This window comes from Drosophila ananassae, chromosome 2L (assembly GCF_017639315.1).
Source record: "Drosophila ananassae strain 14024-0371.13 chromosome 2L, ASM1763931v2, whole genome shotgun sequence".
Classification (NCBI taxonomy): Eukaryota; Metazoa; Arthropoda; class Insecta; order Diptera; family Drosophilidae; genus Drosophila; species Drosophila ananassae.
The window spans coordinates 10,745,852-10,768,063 of NC_057927.1; the positions used below are offsets into that span (position 1 = coordinate 10,745,852).

The window sequence follows — 22,212 nt, forward strand, 5'->3', positions numbered from 1 at the left end:
GCATTCTCTGTCGTTCTGTCTCTCCCTCTCGTTTTCACACCCTCTCTCTGCTGGCATCTTCTCCTCAGGACTAAGGACACAGTGAAAACACACACATTTTGCTTACCCGTCGTAGGAGTCGGAGCATCACGTGAGCAATTCTGCGTATCAAAATCGAGCTTCTGGCTCCGTTGTTTTGAGTTCGTATAAAAAATATATACAAATCATAATAATACGTATATATACTTATAAAAATGTTGCCAACAATCTTTTTGCTTTGTACTTTTGATTTTACGTTTGAATTTTGTAACTTGTGTCTTTGACTTTTTAGTTCGTATATCTTTTGTTTCTTGATTTTAGTGTCTTTTTCGGATTTCTTGCTACTTGTTTTCGCAACGTGTTTTGTTTTTTAGTTTTCGTATAGTTTTTTTGTTCGTCTTGAGTAAGTTTTCGTTTTAATAACAAAAAAAATGGGCTTATGTGAGGGAACAAAAAAACAGCTCAAACAATAACAAACTGATAATCGTCGAGAGGTCCTGCCGGTTGAGAATTAGTCGAGACTTTCGGAGAGACGGCGAAAAAACACTTGAGAATCGTAATGCGATTTAGTTCTTCGTTTTGGAAGCCGGTAAAAAATGTTTCGATTCTTTTGGACTCGGGACTTTCTTGTTTCTGGTTACTGGACCGAATGAGTTTATATTTTCTTTTGGATTTGTAGAAAGTTGAATGTTTTGGGCACACGATCTATCAACTGCTTTTGGGTTCATGAATTTTCTTATGATTTTTGTTCGAGTTTTAGTTGCTGATTTTGGTTGTTGCCTTTATAGTTTTGTTTTTGTTTTTTTTTTTTTTTTGAGTTTTTTTTTGAGTGCACGCAAACTTAATACTTAAAAATAAATGAAAACGTAATTGAAAAATCCGAAAATAAAAATTTGTTTGTACGACGACGTTGATGTGAAGCTTTGTACTAAAAATGCGAAAAATTATTTCGCCGCGAATAGGCCGAGGACGACCGCTGACGGTGTCGTTGCGTTGTCGTTGTATTTGTCGTTTCTGCCCCAGCCAGTGTGCGGATGTGTGAGTGTGTGTCCTGGGTGTGAGTGGGCATACATGTATTGGCAACAGCAACAGCAACAGCAGCAAAAAAATGTTTGCCCGCCGCAGCCGCGAAAAAATACGCGGACGCAGGCTGGGATGGACTTTTCCAGGGAGGCATTTGCAAAGCCAGAGGCAGCAACACACGCAAACACAGTGGAGCTTTGCAAATAAAATTCGCGGCAGCGACGCCGGCAGCATAAGCCCACCATCCTATCCCCCCACCTACAATCGCCCACCGGGCGAATCACCCACTCAAAAACAGGATACGGCCACTAACACCAGTGCATCGGAGGGGAGCTCGCACGGATACATGCGTTTTTTGAGCTAGAGCTAGTGCGCATTTCAAATACATGGAGGGGCAAGCGTCAGCGTCGGCAGCGACTGAGGCAGTGGCAGCGGCGCCAACATCGACGTCGCCGCCAGTTGGAGCAGCTCAACAAAATGGAGAATGGGCTCATATGTGGGTGTGTGTGTGGGAGGCTTAGTATTTTTATATGTATGTGAGTGGTTCTAGAGGAGTAGCAGAAAGAGTATCCTTTGACTTTTTCATGATTTCCCTAAATAAAAACTTGGTTCTCCTCAAGACTTCCCAAAAAGGATATTTCTACTGTCCAAAATGCATTCCACAAGGTGCTACTTTTTTGAGTATTATCCTGTTCTGGCTGAGTCGCCGTCGGTACCTGAGAGGCAGCCACTGGCCCCAGATGTTGCATTGGGAAAATTACTCTAAACTACATATTATTATTATCTCCCAGAGCCTTATTTTGTAGAGGGGTAATCTCAGCACGTGCTAGAATTTGAGTGCTACTTGAAAGAAGCTAACAAGTAGTTGAAATATATATGTACTTTTAGTGTGAAATTAGTATAATATTGAAATAGAAAATAAATATAAATAAAAGGATATTTCTTAGAAAAATTAGAAGAAATTAAAACTAGGTATTTATACTTTGAATTTTGTTTTGAAAATAAATGAATGAGAACATACTTATTGAGGATATACTTATTTGAAACACGCATTAAAAAAAACCTAGCTAACCTATTTTCCTGAATATTTTCATATGATTTTAATTGTTCTCTGCTATTTTTAAGTATATTTATTTAAGCTACCCAGTCAAAAAATTTAGGAATCCCCTTCAAAAACCTCCTTCCCAAGATGAGCATAAAGAAAAGGACTTTTTTGGATAAACATTTAGGATCGATCGACACGTACAGGACAATTTACTGATGTTATTTATCCATGGCGGTGTTCAGGTTCTCTCGCGTGTCCACAGCTACAGACTGAGCTGGCAGTTTGGTTTCGTAGAGTTCAGTGATCCTGGCGCGGCAGTTCGCTGGCCACTCTGGCATCTTTGTCTGCGTCGCCGTCGCCGGAAACGCGAAGCGGTACGATCGGTCCAGCCGGGCGGCCTCTGTGAGCCGCTCCACTGGATCGCAGTGTTGTGGCTCCGGCGGCTCTTCTGGCGGCTCTACTTTCAGTGGTTTGCAGTAACTTTTGGAGAGCAGCTGGATCGGAGTGAATGCCAACATGAGAGAGCCAGGATCGCAGTTAATAAAAATTCCTTTCTTTCGTTATAGAACTTATCTCAGCATCCTATAATCTTGAGAAGCTGCCTTTGGAGAAGTTTGATTTATAGATTTTGGGGGAATATCATTTGGGAGACATTTGTGAAGGACATGTGGATGACAGCAGACGACGACGCAGACGAGGGGACGCCGTTGACTGAACTGGTTTGAGATCCGAAAGTCGAGGAATGCTTTTTAAATTTTAGGCTTTAGGTCTTTTTAGTTTTTGTTTTATTTTGGCAGCGATGATTATTCAGAAATCAATTGGAGGCATTGAAAGAAAAAAAATCATTTGATTGCATTCGAATTTTGTTTGCTTTTAATCTAAGCAGTTGTTGTAAAGGACACGCACACACACACGGGTGAATACGAACGGAGGACACACGCGGCCGGAAACATATACGTTTTTTTAGATAGATAGATATTTGTATATATTTTATTTCATTTATTGTATATAAATAGTATTTGACGGCACTCAAACTGCAGCTGAAGCCTCGCTCAGAGGCTGGTGCGGCGGTGGGGGCGGAGGCTGTGACTTTGGGGGCGGCAAACGCGCGCGCACTTTGCACCCATTTATATATATATCTATATTCTATACCGTATATATATATATGCAATATATATATTATATATATAATAATGCGGGCCCACTCCACTCCAATCCAATGCACTGCTTCGCACTGCAGGCGTGCGTGTGTGTGGGTGCCGGATGATTTTTTAGAAAATAAGCAATTCCGAAACTGAACCGAACCGTCGACGACTTGGACCAACTCTGGACCAGCGGCTACCGTTCACCGTTTATTACTCGTTTGGCCAGCCAGCGAGGCGACTTCTTTTGCTCGGTGCGGTGCGTCGAGCCGAGAATATAAAAAAGCAATGTTCTACTCAAAAGACGTCCAAAAGCCGTATGCCAACCGATGCCTTCCGATGCCTCCGATAGATGCGATGCGATGCGTTGCGTTGCGTTGCGTTCGTTCGGCGTTTCATCATCGCGACACGGACACGGATACGGACATGAGCGTGTTGGGGTGGGAAAGGGTGATGGGAACGGCTCTAGCAAACGACGACGCGTACATGGTTGGCACCTAACCACCCATCCTTCCCATAACCCATCGCCCAGAGTCCACCTCCATCGACAACCGCCAAAAAAGCTACAGACGCGCAAAATGCAGCGCTCCCCACCCCATCCCAAAAAAAAGTCCACCCGTCGTATGTAAAAGCAACTCGGTTTAAGTTTTTTTCCTTTGGCAAAAGTTCGCGCGCGCAAATCTCGCACACACACGAATCTATGTACTTCGGTGCCCACTCGATGTGCGAATGAAGCGCGGCCCGATAGGGCAGGGGGGTGGGGAGATGGCGCCCTAGGGCGGGGGTGTGCCAGGGTGGGGGTGTCCTGGCTAGGTGGGTGGCGTTGTTCACCAAGAAATAGAAAAAACTTGGCTCCGACTCTACGCAATGTCTACCCACCCATGCCCAGACCCCCAGCATTTTCGAGCCGACCAACCACGCAGGACGATGGCAGCAAGGAAGTGCAACTGCTCCATCCTCCCACTCCACCTTATCGCCTCCTCTCCCTTGGTCATTACGAACTTCATCATTATCATCATCATGGGCATCCTGCTGGCAACGCACAAATCACGCAGACCTTGTGGGCGAGGGGGGCGAAGGAGGCGAGGGTCCTGTGTGGCAAAGGGCAGCAGTTGCTTGCTGCACGTGCTGGGCCTCCATGAACAGCTGCTGCATGGCGCTGACCGACCTCCTCCTCTTACCACTCCCTCCTTGCCATGTAAAGGCCTGGCCAAGTAAATAAACTGCAGCCAAGCTCAAGGGGGGAGCTGCAAGCTGGGGGCGGGAGGTGGGAGGCTTGCAAGGGGGCTACTTCTAAAAATAAGCCGAAAAGAGACAACACAACCAAAAAAGAAGCAACCGACTCAGTCTAGCTCTTCATACTTCTGCCTGTGTGTGTGTGTGCGTGTGAGTCCTGGAGTGCAATTGCCTTGCAGCGATGCATCCTTTCGGCTGCACTCGCAGCTCTCGCTCTTTCTCCGGCTCCGGCTCCGGCTTCGGTTGCGCAACTTGCCCTCTCTCTTTCTTTCGCTCTCTCTCCCGCGACGCCTTCTCTCTCGCTTTTTCCGAGTTTTCCTTTTTTCCCATCTAAACTGTGGCAAGTTGGCGTCGACTGCGATGCCACCGCTGGCGCTGCGTCGATGCCAGCGCCACTGCCACTGCCATCTGCTATTTACTATTTGCAGCAGCACTTGGTAAATGAACCACTCACCAAGCTCAAGCCCCCCAGCAGCCACCTTGCCACTGAGGCACTCAGCCACCTTGCCACCTTGCCACCCAAGCTGCCCCTTCAACTGGCGCTGCTGCTATCTTCTAGTTGGCAATTGCATTGCCTGCAATGCACTTCTCCTGTTGGGGAAACAGGGAAGCCACCGCGCCTGCACTGCGCATGTCCTTGTTTACATTATGTGCAAGGCTCCAAAACTTCGTGGGAGTCGCATCAGGCTAGTCTGTGCGTGTGTATGTGAGTGAGGATGTAGAAAAGCAAAAAGTCTACAACTACAACTAAACCTTCACACACACACACACAGACACACATACCACCAAGCCGATGCTGTTGCTGCTGTTGCATGTTGCTGTTGCAGCTGAACGCCGTCGCCCCACGACAAGGATAACGAACGTAACGAGGCTGACCCGAACTTCACGAAAACAGAAGCCGACCTCAAATCTCGAAGATTTCCCAAGCTGCTGCGATCCCCAAACTAACTTACTTCCGAAGACTTACATTACATTTTTATATTGTTCTAAGAAATGTTTTAAGGTAATTTATTGAAAATAATCAATATGGTGGGAATAATAATAATTCTTTTAGTTTTTTTTTTGAACTGATATAAATGTTTTAGGTTCTTGTGAAAATGATGATGCTCATAAGAAAGTATTTATTTGGCAAGTAATTTTTTGACAATTTTCTTGTTAATTTTACTAGACAGATTTTTGAATAGTTTTTTAGATTCTCGATACCCCAAAAAGAATATTCTCTTCTCTATCGCTTGATATCTTATAGTCTCAATAGGATCTTAGGAAAAATTCTGTCTCACGTAAAAATATTTCATAATAGTTATTGATTAATCGATAAAATCCTGTCCATGGTCAAATGATGATAAAAAAAAACCAATAGATTTTAAGCTAACTTTTTTTTTTTAACCCAAAAAAATGCTCTTTATATCGGGAAAATTATACTACTTTTAAGTTTATTTGAATAGGTCAATGTTTAAAATTGTTTTAAAACTAAATTTCTTTTTTTTTTAATTTTAATATAAAGCTTCTAGCGTATTATATATTTTTTACCTTCTTGATTATATCTTGATATATATGTAATTATTAAAATACTGTACAAAATTTGTGACTTACCCTTAAATAAAAGTTCATCGAAAAAATATCACATCACAACAATTTTTGATATTCCGTTTGCGTTTTATGTCCTCTCTAAATTGTTTGATTACTTTTCACTAGAGTTCAATTTTTTCATTTATTTAGTGTAGTCCTCCTCTCCCTTTTTTTGTTAAGATTTTTGTTTAATAATTTTTTTATTTTTGATAAATTATTATAAGAAAATTTTGCACTTGTAAAATTTTGCGTGTAATTTTTGTTGCTCTCATAGACTTTTTGGTTGTTTAAAAATTTTCAGGTAATTTCGTAGTTTTCGATTTCGAGTGTTGACTTTTGCTCAAATTTCTCTATCCTCTTCTTTCTTTATCCTTCCCTTTTTTCTTTCTATATCTTCGATATATCCTTGGATCGTTTCCAAATAGTTGTTTGCCGAAATGCGGAATACAAAAGGTGAATCAACTAAAGATCTACGTCTGAATTTGTAAAAACTGAGATTGTGTCGGAACGATGACGAACCTGTGGCCGAGACTTGAAGAAGGAACGGGGCCAGACGATACGCGAGACGGTTGAAATCAAATTCAGACGTTTTAATTTTGGCTCAAATCGGAATCGGTGCGGAACTGAAACTGGAGTTACTCTATCTTATTTCTTCGTTATATTTATCCGGACTAATCTGACGTTACTGACTGACTGCTGATCTGATGGTGCCTGCTTATTTTCTGTTTTGCTTCTTGGCTTCTTGTGACTTGTGACTTTCCTGCTGATCTTTCTTGCTGGTTGTTGTCTTGTTCTTGTTGTTGGAGTTTGTTGCTTGCTTGTTGTTGTTGATTACGAACGAAATGTTGCGTTGATTGGCGCTAATTATCAAGTGATTAATATTATCAATATCTGGCAAAAATGTGACTTTGTCTATTTTGTTATTTGTTGTTGGCTGGCTGGTTTTGTTAGTTAGTTTGGGAAATGAAGAAAAAACTGCGCTACATTCTAGGGCCGGCGTTTACATTGTCTTTTGGCGCAAGCCGGTTTTTTTTGTTTTTTTTTTAATATAATTATTTTGTTGTGCAGTTATTTAGGCGGGTTTTTTTTTTTGGATTCAAGACGGCATCGCCTTCGACATCTGCTCAAGCCCCAGCCCGAGTCTCGGTTGGCGGGCCAACGGGGCGGATGAGTGTCGTGGCAGCATGCTGAAGGCAAATTGCGTATACGTCTAGTGGGAGGGGGCTTCTGTGGGTGGGGCGGGGTGTCTAGTCTGTTCTGCTCTACCTCAGCACCACTTGCACTTCAAGTCATTTTGCACACACTTTCACTTTTACTTTCACTTGGCACTCTGCACTCGGCACTCTCTCTTTCTCTGCCCGTGTCTCTGGCTCCTTCTCACTAACTCTTTGTCTATGTCTTGATAGTCTTCTATGTATTTTTTTCTTGACTCTGACTCTGCCTCTGCTCCGGCTACTGCTTCTGCTACGGCTACTGCCACAGCTTCGGTGGCGTGATTTATGCAGATGCGAAGAAGACTGCGAGAAGTGGCGACCTGCCTGCCGACTGCCTGCCTGCCTGCCTTGCACTGCCTACTGGATTGGCCTTGCCTTCTGTTTTCTGCCTGATGCCTGCAGCCTGATCCTGGCAGCACGGCTGAACAGAACGTAACGGAACAGAGGACAAGGAGACGAGAACCCGAGGAGCAGAAAAAACGCCGCAACTTGTTTCGCGTTTAGCAGTTTTCTGTTGCAATGTCCTGGCAAAAATTGCTAACGATGACGGGCCCCAGAGTTGCAGAGTGGCAGAGAATCGCTGTCGATGGCGCTGTCGCGGCTGCAGCGCGTTGATTATGAAGTTGCTGCTGCGGCGGCTGTCCCTGGCCCTGGAGTAGGATGATGATGCAGATGTGGACGCGGACGTGGACACGGACCTGGAATGTGGATATGGATATGGATGAATGTGGACGCCGCTGGACGGGCGCGAAACCGGCGCGCAAAAAAATGAATTCCGCGGCTACGTCGCAGGCAGCGGCAGCGGCAACCGAATTGTCCTCGTCCTTTTTGGTTTGGCTTTGGCGTAAAAAATTGCTGCGACTGCGACGGCAGCAGCAGCGGCAACAGCAACGGCAAAGGCAACGACAGCAGAAGCAGCGTCAACGTTGCTCCTACTAATGTACATACACGTACACACATGCAGTAGCCGCACACACATGCACTGCCGGACAAATCCAAAAACCCAGGCACACACACACTCAGAGAAACAGAAACAGACAGCAACGCGCGCTCAGTCGCGAAAAATCAAAACAAAGCGCGACGACAGCACACACATAGAAAGCCACACGGACGATGCACATGCCACATACCACTAACACCAACACACACACACACACTAACAGGCAGCAGGATGTGGAGCCTGGGCCTCCTCTCATCCTTCGGGCATCCAATCAAGAGCAAAACGCATTTTGCTGCGCCTAAAAATCAAACAACGCCGAAAAGTATGCGGCGTTCGGCTGATGAGGTGGTTTTGGGGGGTGGTGCTTGGGGAGTTCTGCTGCGTATCCTGCAATACTGCGATGCAAAAACTGCAGCTATCGGCCTAAGTTTACCTAAAACCCAGCATTACCCTCCCACTCCTCCCACTTCATGCAGCTCCCCATCGCACAAACACACGCAGATACTGTTACAAGGGGTTTGGCAGCTGTGGTAGCTGTTGCTCCTGCCGCCACCCACACACCCACACACCCTCCCGGCCGAACCGGTCAACTCACAGACAGCGCCATGTGGCCATGTTTTGTTTTGATTTCGTACTTCCCACACACACACACACACTGGCAATACCCACGACCCACACACCACTTCATGCAGGAAAATGCAATTTTTTCGTTTTCATTTGCAATGGGAAATGGAAAAGGGTAAAGGGTGAAAAAAAATAGAAAAAAAAGAAAAAACACAAAAAAATTGCAGAGCAAAACCAAAACAAAAACCTAAGCGAAACGTAAAAGTTTCTATGTAGCCCCTGCGCGTATGCAACACTTTTTTAAAATACTATTTCGCCGCCTTTTATGGGTGTTGCTTTTGTTGCTGTTGCTTTTGCCTGTTGTTTTTGTTGGCTGGCGTGGGTGGTGGTGTGGGTGTAAAGAGAATGTATTGGTAAATCGCCAGAGTTGGCATTAAAATATCCAGCAAAGAAATTTTTGCAACTGGAAAAAATATAGCACAACCCGAACCCAAACCAAGCCAAAGGATACCCAACAACAAAAATACCACCACCAACAACAACTACAATAGAGCCAGCATAAATTCCCACTAACTCATGCACATCATGTCAGGCGGGGGGCTTGGTTCGCGGGATACTGGAGTGGGTGAGTTATCCGGGGAAAGCGCATCAAAAACGTGGAGAAAAATTGGTGGGCGAATGCAGCGACAGCCACTGCAATTCCACATATACATATGTGAACAGGGATTTGTATATAAATACATACATAAATATACATATACATATATTTGCATATATGTGTGTGTATATACTGCAGGGGGCGGACAGATCGAAACTAGGCAGAGCCTGCATTTAATCCTACGCACCGCGTTGTCCAGATAGGGGGTCGTGCCAGTCTCCCAACAGGATGAGGGTCCGCAGTTTAGGCCGAATAGGCTCAGCCACCCCTACAAGCCCCCCTCAGAATCCAGAGTTTATGGCTTTATCGATGGCATTGGCTATTGACTTTACCCCTCTTCCTTCTCCGCCAATGGTCCGGTAAGCGAAGAAACGGGAGTAGGGCTCATAAAAAGATGGCCAGATAGCTTATGGATTCATAAGTTGTTATGCACAAATGCCAAAGGTCATGGGAGGGGGCAGGCGAAATACTACCTGCTGCGGTCTGCCCTCCGCTTTCATTCATCGAATCGTTCGTTAATTAATGAGCTCATGGGGTGGGCCTCTTTTTGCAGACACAAAAAAGTAAAAATTATCCAATTCAAACCAAAAAAATGGTAAAAGATTAAATCTTTTTAGAATATTGATTTTCATGCGTAATTAAAGTTCACACTTATATGATTTTTTTTTAAAACAAACTGCTTTTCTAGAGGTTTTCAGTTTATTTAATGTGAAACATGCTTGTTGTAAAACATATTATTGGATACAAAATACGAAATATAAAGAGCCCCTAAAGTAGTTACAAGGTAATTAATCATAGTACCTTTATTAAAAGATTTTGGCAAATTACATTTTACAGGCATTTCATATTCGGCTGCAGTGGTTCGGTAATTAAATCCAAGCCTTTTTAAATGTGGAATGGAATTTTGTCCTTTTTTGTTGACTCCTAATCAGTCATCATCGGGTTCCCTGTGCCGGCCAAAGGGATCTTCATCAAAATCGCATTATGCTGCCGTTCAATTAGTTGAGAGCATTTCGATAGCGAATTAATGTGCATTCAAAGCTGGTTGTGCCCCGAAATGCATCAATTATGCCCCAGTCGCCCAGCGGCCCCCCGCATTTGGATCACCCCCTGTCAGGCCACCCCGCCACCCGAACATAAAGCATTTCTAGTTTGAGCCTTTTGTTGCTGCAGCAACAGCAGCTGCAGTTGCTGATGGCTGATTTGCATATTCCCCAAAGCGCTGCTGCAGTTGCAGATGCTGCTGCATTTGCATGCACTGGCCGATGCCTAAAAGCATCGTCCATCCAGCATCCAGTATCCAGGGCTTTATATAACGAAAATATCGCCTGGCAGCCATCGGTGGATGAAAAAACCCCCGAAAATGACAAAGCAGCGCGGAAAATTGCGCGAAAAACTAAACAAGCCGTGCAGGTAGTGACGGAAGGGGGAATAGAATACGAGTGGGGAGTGGGCACGGCGACAGCTGCACTTCTGGTGGACAACAAAAGTCCATTGCAGTAGCAATGGCAGTGGTGCAGTTGCAACTTGCAACACCAGTGAGGACCCAACCCCCTTTTGGGCTGAACAAACAAAAATCAAACGAAAAATGTTGCAGAAAATGCAATCAGCGATATGCGGTATGGGGCTCGAGCTGCTTTTGTTTGTCCGTAAAAGGAGGTGAAGGTTCCGACAAGTGTCATGGGGGATCCCCCAGAAAATTTGATGAAAAATTTAAAAAAAATTTCGTTCTTAGATTTTGATGCAGAATGATGGAGAATCGATCTACAAATCGTTTAAGGTATTCCGCTCAAGAATCGGATGGGAATTGGCCAATATATGGTCTTCGCTAGGGGCCATATTGGCCTCCCGGTCGAGCTGCTTTTGTTTGTCCGTGAAAGGAGGCGAAGGTTCCGACAAGTGTCATGCGGTACAGTTGCCTCGGTCAACAGAATAAATCGGAGATCGAGTGACCAGTTTCCTTCAAAGGAGCTACATAATCCATTCAGAGAAAGTTTATATTTTTTTAACCATTCCCAAATATTTCGGCCAGCAAATACAAACTTCAACTTTTCTAAAACAAATCCGGGAGAGTCAATCTAAAAATCGCTTGTATGGTCTTTGCTCGGGGCAATAAAATCTTTTGAAGGGATGAAAAATTTGATGAAAAATCTAAAACATATTTCGTTCATAGATTTTGATGCAAAATGATGGAGAATCGATCTACAAATCGTTTAAGGTATTCCTCTCAAGATTCTGGTGGAAATTGACCCAGATATGGTCTTCGCTGGGCTTCATTTGCTCTTTCGGACACTTTTCAACATTTTGAAGGGGATCCCCCAGAAAATTTGATGAAAAATTTAAAAAAAATTTCGTTCTTAGATTTTGATGCAGAATGATGGAGAATCGATCTACAAATCGTTTAAGGTATTCCGCTCAAGAATCGGATGGGAATTGGCCAATATATGGTCTTCGCTAGGGGCCATATTGGCCTCCCGGTCACTTTTCAGCATTTTGAAGGGGATCCCTCAGAAAATTTGATGAAAATTCTAAAAAATATTTCGTTCTTAGATTTTGATGAAGAATGGTGGAGAATCGAACCACAAATCGTTTAAGGTATTCCGCTCAAGATTCGGGTGGAAATTGGTCAGGATATGGTTTTTGCTGGGCCATATTGCCCATCCGGGCACTTTTCAATATTTTGAAGGGGATCCCTCAGAAAATTTGATGAAAATTCTAAAAAATATTTCGTTCTTAGATTTTGATGAAGAATGGTGGAGAATCGAACCACAAATCGTTTAAGGTATTCCACTTAAGATTCGGATTGAAATTGGCCAAGATATGGTCTTCGCTGGAGGCGAAATGCATTGTCCATCCATTCATTTATATCAGCTTTCGAAGGGTATCCTCCAGAAAAATCAATGAAAAATCTTATTAATATTTTAAAGAAAGTGCATATTAGCTTCGGTGGTACCCGAAGATAGCTTCCCTTCTTGTTTTTGTTTAATTTTTTACCCTTTGACCCGTCCTGCATCCGGTTATACCCCAAGGAACTGATGCCGCGGCAGCTGCTGGCCATAAACATATTTTGCTTTTAATTAATCAAGCGGATCCGAGGGCCGGCTCAAAGGACATGCAAACGGATGCCCTACAACCGAACTTTGAACCTGGACGATGTGTAATATTTTTAACTGCAATGCCACATGCAGAAACGCATCCTCCAAAGGGCAGCCGAGGGGTGGCGGTAGCAGGATGCGGGGGTTGCTGCAAAAACAAAATACTAAGCCCGGATAAAACTGATTCAGTATCGAAGTGCGAGTGGGGGAGTGCATGTGTCTCTGTCGTGTTGTCGCTGCCCTCTCGCTCTGGCCTGCACTTTAAGCCCTAATGTTGTTGCTGTTGCTGCATTAAAAATGCGCGCTTGCGTTTGAAAAACGAAATGCAAAAAAATACAAAAATGCCCCGCCTACGAAAAAAGGGGGCGGAAATGGGAGTTGGGTGGGAAATGGGAGAGTGGTTACGATGGCTGGTGTCTGTCAGGCGGCGTTGCAATGGCAAAAATTGAATGCAACTGCGACAGTTGACGATGCCGCGCTGCTTCCTTTCTGCAAGCTTCCCCCCTTTGCAACCACTTTGCATTCCACATCCCAATCTATTCTCCATCCAATGCGTTGCTCATACGCCCTGTTGCCCGTTCCACGTCCGTCCAAATGCACTTTCGCGACAACAGCCTCAAATGCTACATATTTCGCTGGGCTGCCAAAGGAAATGGCCGGAATGTGGGGTCCTCCGAGGAGGGGGATGGGATGATTTAACGGACAGGCAACATGGACGGGTCTGTTCGCTGCAGCTGCTTTGTCAATCCGCGGACTTGTCCATATATATCAATTTGTTATCCAGTGGCATTGTTGTTGCTTTCGATGCTGCTGCCGATGCCCATGCCGATATCGATGCTTTTAGCCGCAATTTGCAAGTCAACTTCGTTTCCGATGCATCTACCCTAGCTTCGGCCTGATTGACAAATAATTGGCTCTGACAATGCTCTATTTAACCAGTTTAAGTACGAAGCCATTCCAATAAAAGTCTCAACAAAGACGTTAGCGGAGCGAAGCTTCATTTCAATTAAGTCACGATTCGCTTTTGTCCATACGGCGTTGTAATTAACAGCAAGCACACCAACAGGACAACGTCATCTTCGAGGGCTCTAAGCTGGGCACCGACCACACCGACGACAACCAGCCACGGCAAGGACAAACATGCAAATAGCTAAGTTGCTCAACCGCCGTTAAGGATAAGCACACAGGAGTGCCACTCACACCAGCATGCCGCAAGCCAGAGCACACACGCATGAAAAAGGATCTCAGGAGACGGCACTATCAACAAGGCAACATAAACAACCTAGCCACATGACATGAAATCAAGAAGAGCGTGTATCCTGTAAGTGGAAACTTTAAGGATTTAAATAAAAACTACACTTTAATTATCTTATTAAAGAATGAAAATACAAGATGCATTTTTCTAAAGTGTTTCTCGCCCCATAACTTTTTCCTTGCATTTTTTCAACTTCAGTAAGCTCTAATCCAGTTCAAAATACCTCTAAATACCCAGCACAAGGGACAGTATATTTTAATTAAAGTAGAACAAAACTTAAAGGACAATACACACCAGCAAGGCGACATCCTGGCGTACCAACTTACATGTTTCCATTGACTTCTAGCTGGACGTCTTTCACCGCTTTGTACTTTTGTGTGGTGCTGAAAAAATTCCGCATGTCATGTGATAAGGATAATGAAATCCTTGCGACTGAAAATATTTACTTTGCATGCACACCCACACACACAGAAACACACTCGCCCCTCACAGGACTAGCACTATTTGCCGACTATCCACATGTGGGTAAGCAAAGGTGCGGCCAAAGTTGTCGTCGCCGTCTTCGGAGCCTTTGGGACTTACCCCCTGGGACTATGTTCGAGGAGTGGGCGGTGGGTGGTGGGTGGCCGGAGGTTTTAGTGTCAATTTGGTTACAAGTGTCGCCAGCATACAGACACACAATTAGACCGAGGCAAACTCCTAAGTCATCCTGGGGCACACCTTTTATGGTATGACTTACTTTCGGGGTCAAGAAATGGCGTCATGACAGCGCGGCAATTCGCCCGCCCGGCGCCCAAACAAAATTAATTGCCAACTCTTTCCTCGGACTTTAATCTTAAAGGCAATTTCTGCTAAAATTTCTTTCCGCAAAATGCAATTTACGAAACTTTTGCCCAAAATAACACAGCCCGAAAACAAAGTTGCATAAAATTGCACACATGACGGAGGCCCCGTTCCGGCAAAGAAAACCATTGCAGCGATTGGGCTCTGTCTGGGTAATTGCGTTCTGCGTCCTACGGCCCGGGTCGGCCCGGCTAATGCTCGCCGCCAAGTTGCAGGACGAACCGGGCTAGCAACCCCTTGGACCCGAAAACCAGTCCAAAGTCCAAAGTGCATATTATGCAGCCCGAAACTGCAGTTTTGAAGCGAAACCAAGGGGTTAGGCTATGGAGCAAATTAAAAACTTCCATTGGCAAAACAAACAATGCGCCCTGGTTGTCTTGTCGGCTCGGGTGATTCTTGGTCGTAATTTTCCAGATTTCAGCCAAGTGTCAGGGGGAGGGTCTGGTAATGGATGTAATGGATGTAATGGATGTAAGGGTATCATTTTCCCCCAGTGCAGCTGTCTAAAAACTTCTACTTTCGATTAAATCTAAAGACTGGAAACGTTGCTCGATTAGGCAATATGCAATCATTTCTTGTTTCTAGGTAATGCTACTTCAGATTTAAAAACATTTTTTTTCTTTTTTATATACTTACTTACTTTTTTATATACTTTTTAAACACTTAAAATGCTTTAAAGATTTATAAAATCCAGGGAGTTTTAAATATTTGTTCATTAAACTTTGACTAAGTTATTAATATAAGGCTTTAAAAAGTTAAATTTTTTGTAACTACTCGTTAAATCTTTACTATAACAAAAAATATAAAACATATTAATAACAATGTTAAAAAAATAACTGAAAAAAGACAGTTATTGTATTATAAATCACACTTTCCACGTTAATGAAATGTTTCTATTCCAAATAGTAATTTTTCAAGTGGCTGCCAAGCTTTTCAAACTGACAATTATCGCCAATAAAATATATGTCATTTTAAAAAAGCAAAATTTTTTAACAATAATAAATACATAAACACTTTTTTGTGTAAGGAATCGTTTAATTGTGTTTGGGTGCCAGCTGTTGCATGCAACCTTGCCACTCGATACCAGCCGGCACTCGGATTCGCCGAAAAAAACAGAAAGCGAGAGAAATCCCGTCGTAAATGCATCGAAAACAGACACGGATATACGTATAATGAGTTTGGCCGGCATTATTTTACAATTTAAAAAATTTCACGTGATTTCCACAAGCCGGTAAAAAAGGAACAAGCCGAAAAAAGGCATTCGTGCTGAAGCCTGGAATGCACGAAAACACACAGGACAGTGACCAGTGTCCTTCCATGTATGAGAGGCATCCGAATAAAAATGGGAATAAATAAAAATAATGATTGAGGACTTTTGGGTGGAAACAGGATAGGTTTAGTGTGTCCTTTTTGGGGGGGAGAGAGTTCCTGCGGCTGTTGCATCAATTAAGGCCATCTTACTTCAGAACTAACCTTAAATGTTTCAAAGCCATTTATTTTTAAATAGATTTTGGAATACCCTTTGAGAGCTGGGCCATTTTCAAGCAATTTCTATAGTGCTTTAGTGACAGCTCTAAATCCTGCATAAAACTCCTGCAGCGACTTGCACACCCACGTTTCTGCCGTGCTTTTAGGTCCTTTTATATTTTCGACACTTTACTTTTTCACTTTTCTTTTTTTTTCTGCTGGACCATTTGGGCCGCTTTCAGCTGACGTTGCAACACCGCAGCAACAGCAACAGTTTTACTGTTCATTGGCCGCCACACCGCCGAAAAATATTCAGAGGGCGCCAGGCCAGACCACGGCAGGACATCCATGTGGGTTCGTCCTGCTGCTGCTCCTGCTGACCGGCGTTGTTTGGCCTGCTTTTTGTTGTGCTCTCTTTTTTTCGGCTGGATTTTTTATTTCGTTTTCGTTCGCATTGCTCCTTTTTTTTCGTTTACGTTGATTTCTGCTGTGTGCTGCCAGTTCGCGCGCTTTTTCATAATTTTTTTGCGCTTTTTACGCGAATAAAAAATAAATTAAAAAACAATCAAAAATAAATTGCAGCCAGCAATGGGGAGTCGTGTGAGTTTTATGTGTGTGTTTGTGGGTGAATGGAGTGGAGGAGGGAGGCAGAGAGGTGATGGAAATTTGTCGGTGACGATGGGTGCAATGTTAATGTGAAAATCAGGCTGTTTGCCACGCCCACCACGCCCCACCCGCCTGAAACGTTGGCCTTTATCTGTTTGTATGCCATTGATTTTTAATTATGTTGCATACTTTCGACGCGTGATTTTTTCCCTCTTCCTTGTTTTTGCCATTTTTATTTTTCGGCAATAATTTACACAATGAGTGGGCGCCAGGGAGCCTGGTAGCCTGGCAGACTGGGATCCTGGGAGCGATGGGCTGCATTAAATGGAAATTAAAGAAAACGAGCGACAAAAACAATGACGCGGCAAGGACACGGACGCGTAATGGGTGGCGACCCACCGACAAAAAAATATAAACCAAACCAAAAAAAAGAGGAGTAAACCGAAATACGAAAAACGAAATGCGAAACAAATAATTTTCATTATCAACGATTATGGTTTGACCTTGAGCGGCATTGGGTTACATGGGGCGGGGCAGGGGCCCGCCCATTCTGTTGTTATTATGAAATGCAATGATGCAGCGGTGTGAGTGGAAAAGCGAAATAAAAATGCCGGCACAGGTCCTTGTTGGTGTCCCACAGGCCGGTGACCTGACTGCCTGCCTGCCGGTGGGATCGAATGGGATGGGCGGTGGACTTATTGGGAGGTGGTCCGAAGGACATACTTATGTGTATGCACGTGTTTGTACTGGGGTGTGAGTGTGGGAAAGCCGGTTAATGAAGCCGCCTGCCTGCACGCACCCCATTGGAATGGGGTCACGGGCAGAGGCCGTCTGGCCAGGACCTCCCACAGCCCACTGCCCCTCCACACACAACAATGTCCTGCTCCCCGCCACCTCCTGCCTCCCGCCATTCTGCATATATATATAGTTTGTTTGACATGCGTGGCATATTTTATTTTATTTCGTTTTTTGGTTAATTTTAATTGATTACCCAATATGCGAGAATAATTCATTTTTCCACCGCACTGTTTTTTACGTCGCTTTTCGTTATTGTTATTATTTTTCCACACGCTTTCACTTTCAATGGGTCTCTTCTCGCCTTTTTTATTTGTTTGTTGATTTTTTGCTTTTTTCCCTTCTTTTTTTTGGCAACCACTTTTACGCATTTTCATTCATGATTCCGCCATTAACGGAAAGTGGGTTGGTGTCAGGTCCGCTGTAAGGTCATTCCATTGACTGGCTTGGATAGAGGTGGGTGCTGGGTAGAAGTGCCGCAACTTTGGCCATAACTCAGGAAGAAATCGGTGCGATGCTAATCTTGAAGGAACAAAGAGCTCCCCATGAACAAAGGCCTCCGAAAAGGATAACCCATTTTCTCAATTCTCCATACACGTCGGGCAAATTAAGAAACACCCGAGAAACAGGACTAGCTTTTGTTTTAGGCCGCTGGTGGTGGTGGTGGGTCATTACAACTATCCAAAGTGTTTATGAATTTAGTGCCGCAATAGTTGCGTGTGTCTTGCGGAAGGACATACAGGACGTAATGAGCAGCCGAGGAAAACGCATATTAGGCTTATCGCAGCTCCTGCATCTCCCAACCCCCGAAGGACATGCGAAAGGCTTCGATAAGGCAGAACTGGTTTGAAAAGCCGGGCATTTGGTTTTTGGGATTTTAAGGTAACTTTTGACCCGTTTAGGCGCGAAGACAATGGTGGCTCAGAAGGACACTAGCGATAGTTAGCGACAGGAGAAGCTGGGATGGGGAATATGAAGGATGAAAACTTTCGCATTGTCATCGTTAAGATTGAGATCTTTATGAAGGTCGTCGTCGGTGTAACTGCAACCCGTTGAGTTATCGAAACTCCGTGCCAGTAAACTGCGGCAAGAGCCAGGAAAAAGGATACGTGAGCCCCGAGGCCCACGGCCAAGCCCCAGTCCTTCGACCCACTTGCGGACGGTAAGCCTCGGGTTTTATTTCGGGTTGCCGCCCGACTTTTCTTGTCGCTTTTCCGGGCTGAATTTATGACACAAGTAATTTGCGTACGGTCAGTCAGTCAGCCGCAGATACTGAAACAGACACATACACATTAGGAATATATACACATGTGTGTCTAATGTCTAATGTCCTGGCATGTGTCTAATTAGTTGTGCGTCTTTTTCTCCTGAAAACGAGGTCAGATCGCACGGAAAGGACGTTCGTTTCAGGGAATTGTCTTGTCCTGACCGTCGCCTAAGGTGCGTCCCGGGTTAATTGAAATGCCCGAAGCACGGGTCTCAATGAGGGATTAATCCGGGAGTGGCTCGGTTCCCTTGACCGCCGACCCATTGTCGGAATCAACTAATTGAAACTAATACGCAAAATCTTCCTTAAACTCTTGAGGTCATTCTACCGGCTTTGATAATTTTATTGTTTTTGAAAAATTCAACCAACTTTTCAGTTTTTGATTCAGGTTCTTACATACCTTAAATAAAATGCCTTTCAGCGGCAAGGACATTGTTTTGTTGACAGAAATTATGCAAATTTAAGGCAATTAAAACACTTGCTAATTGACTTGCAGGACAGTCAGTCCTGTATTGACAAACAGCCAAAAAGGACACACAAGGAGTCGCGTCGATAGGAGCGGGCAATGGAAATGAATCTGGAATTGGGACTCTGGTGCACACACCAGGCCTTTGGCAGGGATCATGGAGGCTGGGCGATTTCGGTGGCTTGGGGCTCTGAGGAGAAGGACGCCGACTAATTAAATTAAACAGCGACTGGAGCGGCCATCGAAGTGGACTGGCACGGAGCAGGCGTCGAGTATTAACTTATTTTTCGTGCAATTAACTTTTTAGTGATGACGGATGGTCCGCCCGGCCCAGCCCGGCACACAAACAGCCAAACAAAAAATCAAACCAAAGAATTCTCATTTCCACATGCGGACGAAAAGAGGCAGGCAGCCGTTGCACAAAGCGGGAAAAGTACCCACCACATCGTGGGCTATTCATTCGACATTGGACTGAGCTAGAGTCCGTCGAGCAAAGTGCATGCCATATATGGTTCCTTTCTGGCGAGAGGTCTTTTTGTTCGGACTAGCTATTTACTATACTTGGCATGCAAATGCAAATGAATGTTTGAATATAAAATAAATATGAATTCTGCCGCCTGCTTATGCTTTCATCAATCTGAAAGGCTGTCCAACGACTCTTGAATGTGTCTGATCGAGTCGGAGTGCATGTCAAGGTTCACATCTCGTCTTTTCAGGAAAGTCACTGCCCATCGATTCAAAATAGGCAAAATATTATTCCTTAAATACTATCCGTTGCTATTTAAATTATTTTCTGTCTAAAGTTTTACAAATATTATGTCATACGGTTGACTTCATTCCATTTAATATTATTAGTTTCAGTGTCCCTGCCAATCGCCTGTCCACTTTCAAATGCAGCTCACATCTTTGGAACTGCCCCCGGGTCAAAGGTTGAATGGCGGGTTGGCCCGCCGGTCAGTTCGCCGTAATTAAGATTTTCATTTGCAGCCACTTGGCTGATGGCATAGTACATACTTTTCGGGCTCTCACAATCCTTCTGTAATTTGAAATTAACACATTTTAAAGTCCCTCGTCGAACGAGGTGGATGAATGGCCAGTGTCCGCTGGTCAATAATTAAGGGAAAGGAATCAAAGTCACAGTATTAACAGGACGTTCAAGGGTGGACTTGCAGAGAAGTCAAAGTTATAGAAGTTCAGTTGGTCACTCGTTTCCGCCGTAAGACAGAGCACAAAGGCTATCCGGAGAGTCTCAAGCTCATGTAATCAAAGAAATTAGCGCCACGTTGCGTGCAGCCGTCCGTGGCGAGTGCGGATGGTTGGATGGATAGGTGGAAGGATGGATGGATGGATGGATGGACGGACGGATGGAGGGATGGTGAGAGTGTAAGGCTGGACATCGGACATGGCAAGGGTTGGAAGGACGAGTGGGCGGTTGGGCAGGCAGATATATTCAAAGCCAGCGCAGCATGATCCTACCCTTGTCAGTCTCGAGCTCAAAGTGTGTTTGTTCATTGTCTTAAACAGTTTGACTTTTAATTTGCAGCCAAGTTTAATAACAAAGCCGAAGCCGGGCAAGAGTTTTTAATTACGAAATGACGATGACGTATCTTGCGGATGCCACCGCCGAGACGGCCAGCTTAAAGGATCTCTCACTCCGATGATTTCAAGCAATGTTACTCCTACAAAAAAAATAAAGGATACACAAGCACACACATGCTGGCATCTCTGCAATTAACCCCACGCGTCGAAGTGTAAAATATTTATTAATAAATAAACACACACGCCGACTAATTGTCACAAAGGTGACAGGCGAGCGACAGGAGCCGACTCAAAGAGTTTTTCCCGCTGCGAGACAGCACCAGGATCCGGCCGAGAACCAGAACGTGGACGACGACGACAACGAGGACGAGGTCCAGGCATAAGTTCAAAGTGAGGGCCGTCCACATGCGTGGGCTTCCCTTAACCTTTTTTCCATCGTTTTCTATTTTTTTGCCGCCTAGAGGCCTAGAGGCATGCCCGCCTCGAAGTGTTAATGGAAAATCAATAATTACGCATCTTGGAATTATTAATAGGAAGCCAGGAGGGCAGAATAGATTGTGTGCGCAATTGCCTATAAGGAAGGATCCTGCTTCCCCCACTTAGCTGCACCTTTGGCTCAAAGGAATACCATTTTTTAGTGCTTGGTCCTGTGTATGCATTCCCTGTAATTGGTAACATAAAAAGAGTTATCTGCAACTGTTTCTGTTTTGAGTTTTTTTTTTTGATTTTTTTATCCTGATTTTTATTTTCATTTAAATTTTTTGCAATCGGCACCTTTTGTGGAAAATAATTGCACTGAAACATGTTGTTGCCGCGGTAGATACTTTTGTGCGTGGTTCGGCTTTGGTTAGTGCCGCCTGAATGCATCGCTGCATTTGGCCATGGATCCTGAAACGTGGCTAATTGACAATTGGCCGCAGCACTGTACGCACTTAAAACGCGCGCCAAAGGCAAAGAATCGTTGCCAAAATCGCGGCCGGCCAGCTAAGTTCCGAGTGCAAATAATTTTAATTAAATGGAAAAAGAAATTCAGCGGGGCTGGCGGCTGGCGGCTGATGGGTGATGGCTGGTGGCAGCACTTAAGCGCCAGCAACTGCCAGTGGTTTAATCCCACATGCCACTTGGTCGTCAACGGGCCAAAGGACGCACAAAATGCAATCCTCCTGCTCCATCCCCCTGTCCAGCCCATCCTCCATCCAAATGCAGTCGAGTGTAAGTGCATGTGTGTGCGCTGGAGTATGGGACCGTGTCCTTTGTAAGAATTCATTTGCACAGCGAAACTTTTTTCTCCCAATTTCTAACGCCACACACTCAAAGTCGCCAAAGCGCTGGGCGGCGGGTTGACGGGTTGGCGGGGAGTCGTCACTGCCGGACAGTCTGGCGGGGAGGCGGAGCAGCAATGGGGGCATGGCAGGGGGGAAAAGCAAACACACACACTCATTCATGCAACTGGCAAAAGAGGTAAACTGC

General features: G+C 44.5%; 1 protein-coding gene across 5 annotated transcripts in view; it reads right to left on the reverse strand.

Moving 5' to 3' along the window:
• Positions 1-7,831, reverse strand: part of LOC6499650 (homeobox protein prospero) — a 66,205-nt gene extending 58,374 nt beyond the window's left edge. The window contains exon 1 of one of the 5 annotated variants that reach the window (XM_032453615.2): positions 6,058-7,831. The gene's annotated coding sequence lies outside the window, so the exon portion shown is untranslated. Of the gene's footprint in view, positions 1-106; positions 990-2,287; positions 3,537-6,057 lie in introns of those variants that run through there. The other 4 variants (XM_044715154.1, XM_044715157.1, XM_044715146.1 and 1 more) reach the window with 4 other exon arrangements.
• Positions 7,832-22,212: the final 14,381 nt, after the last annotated feature.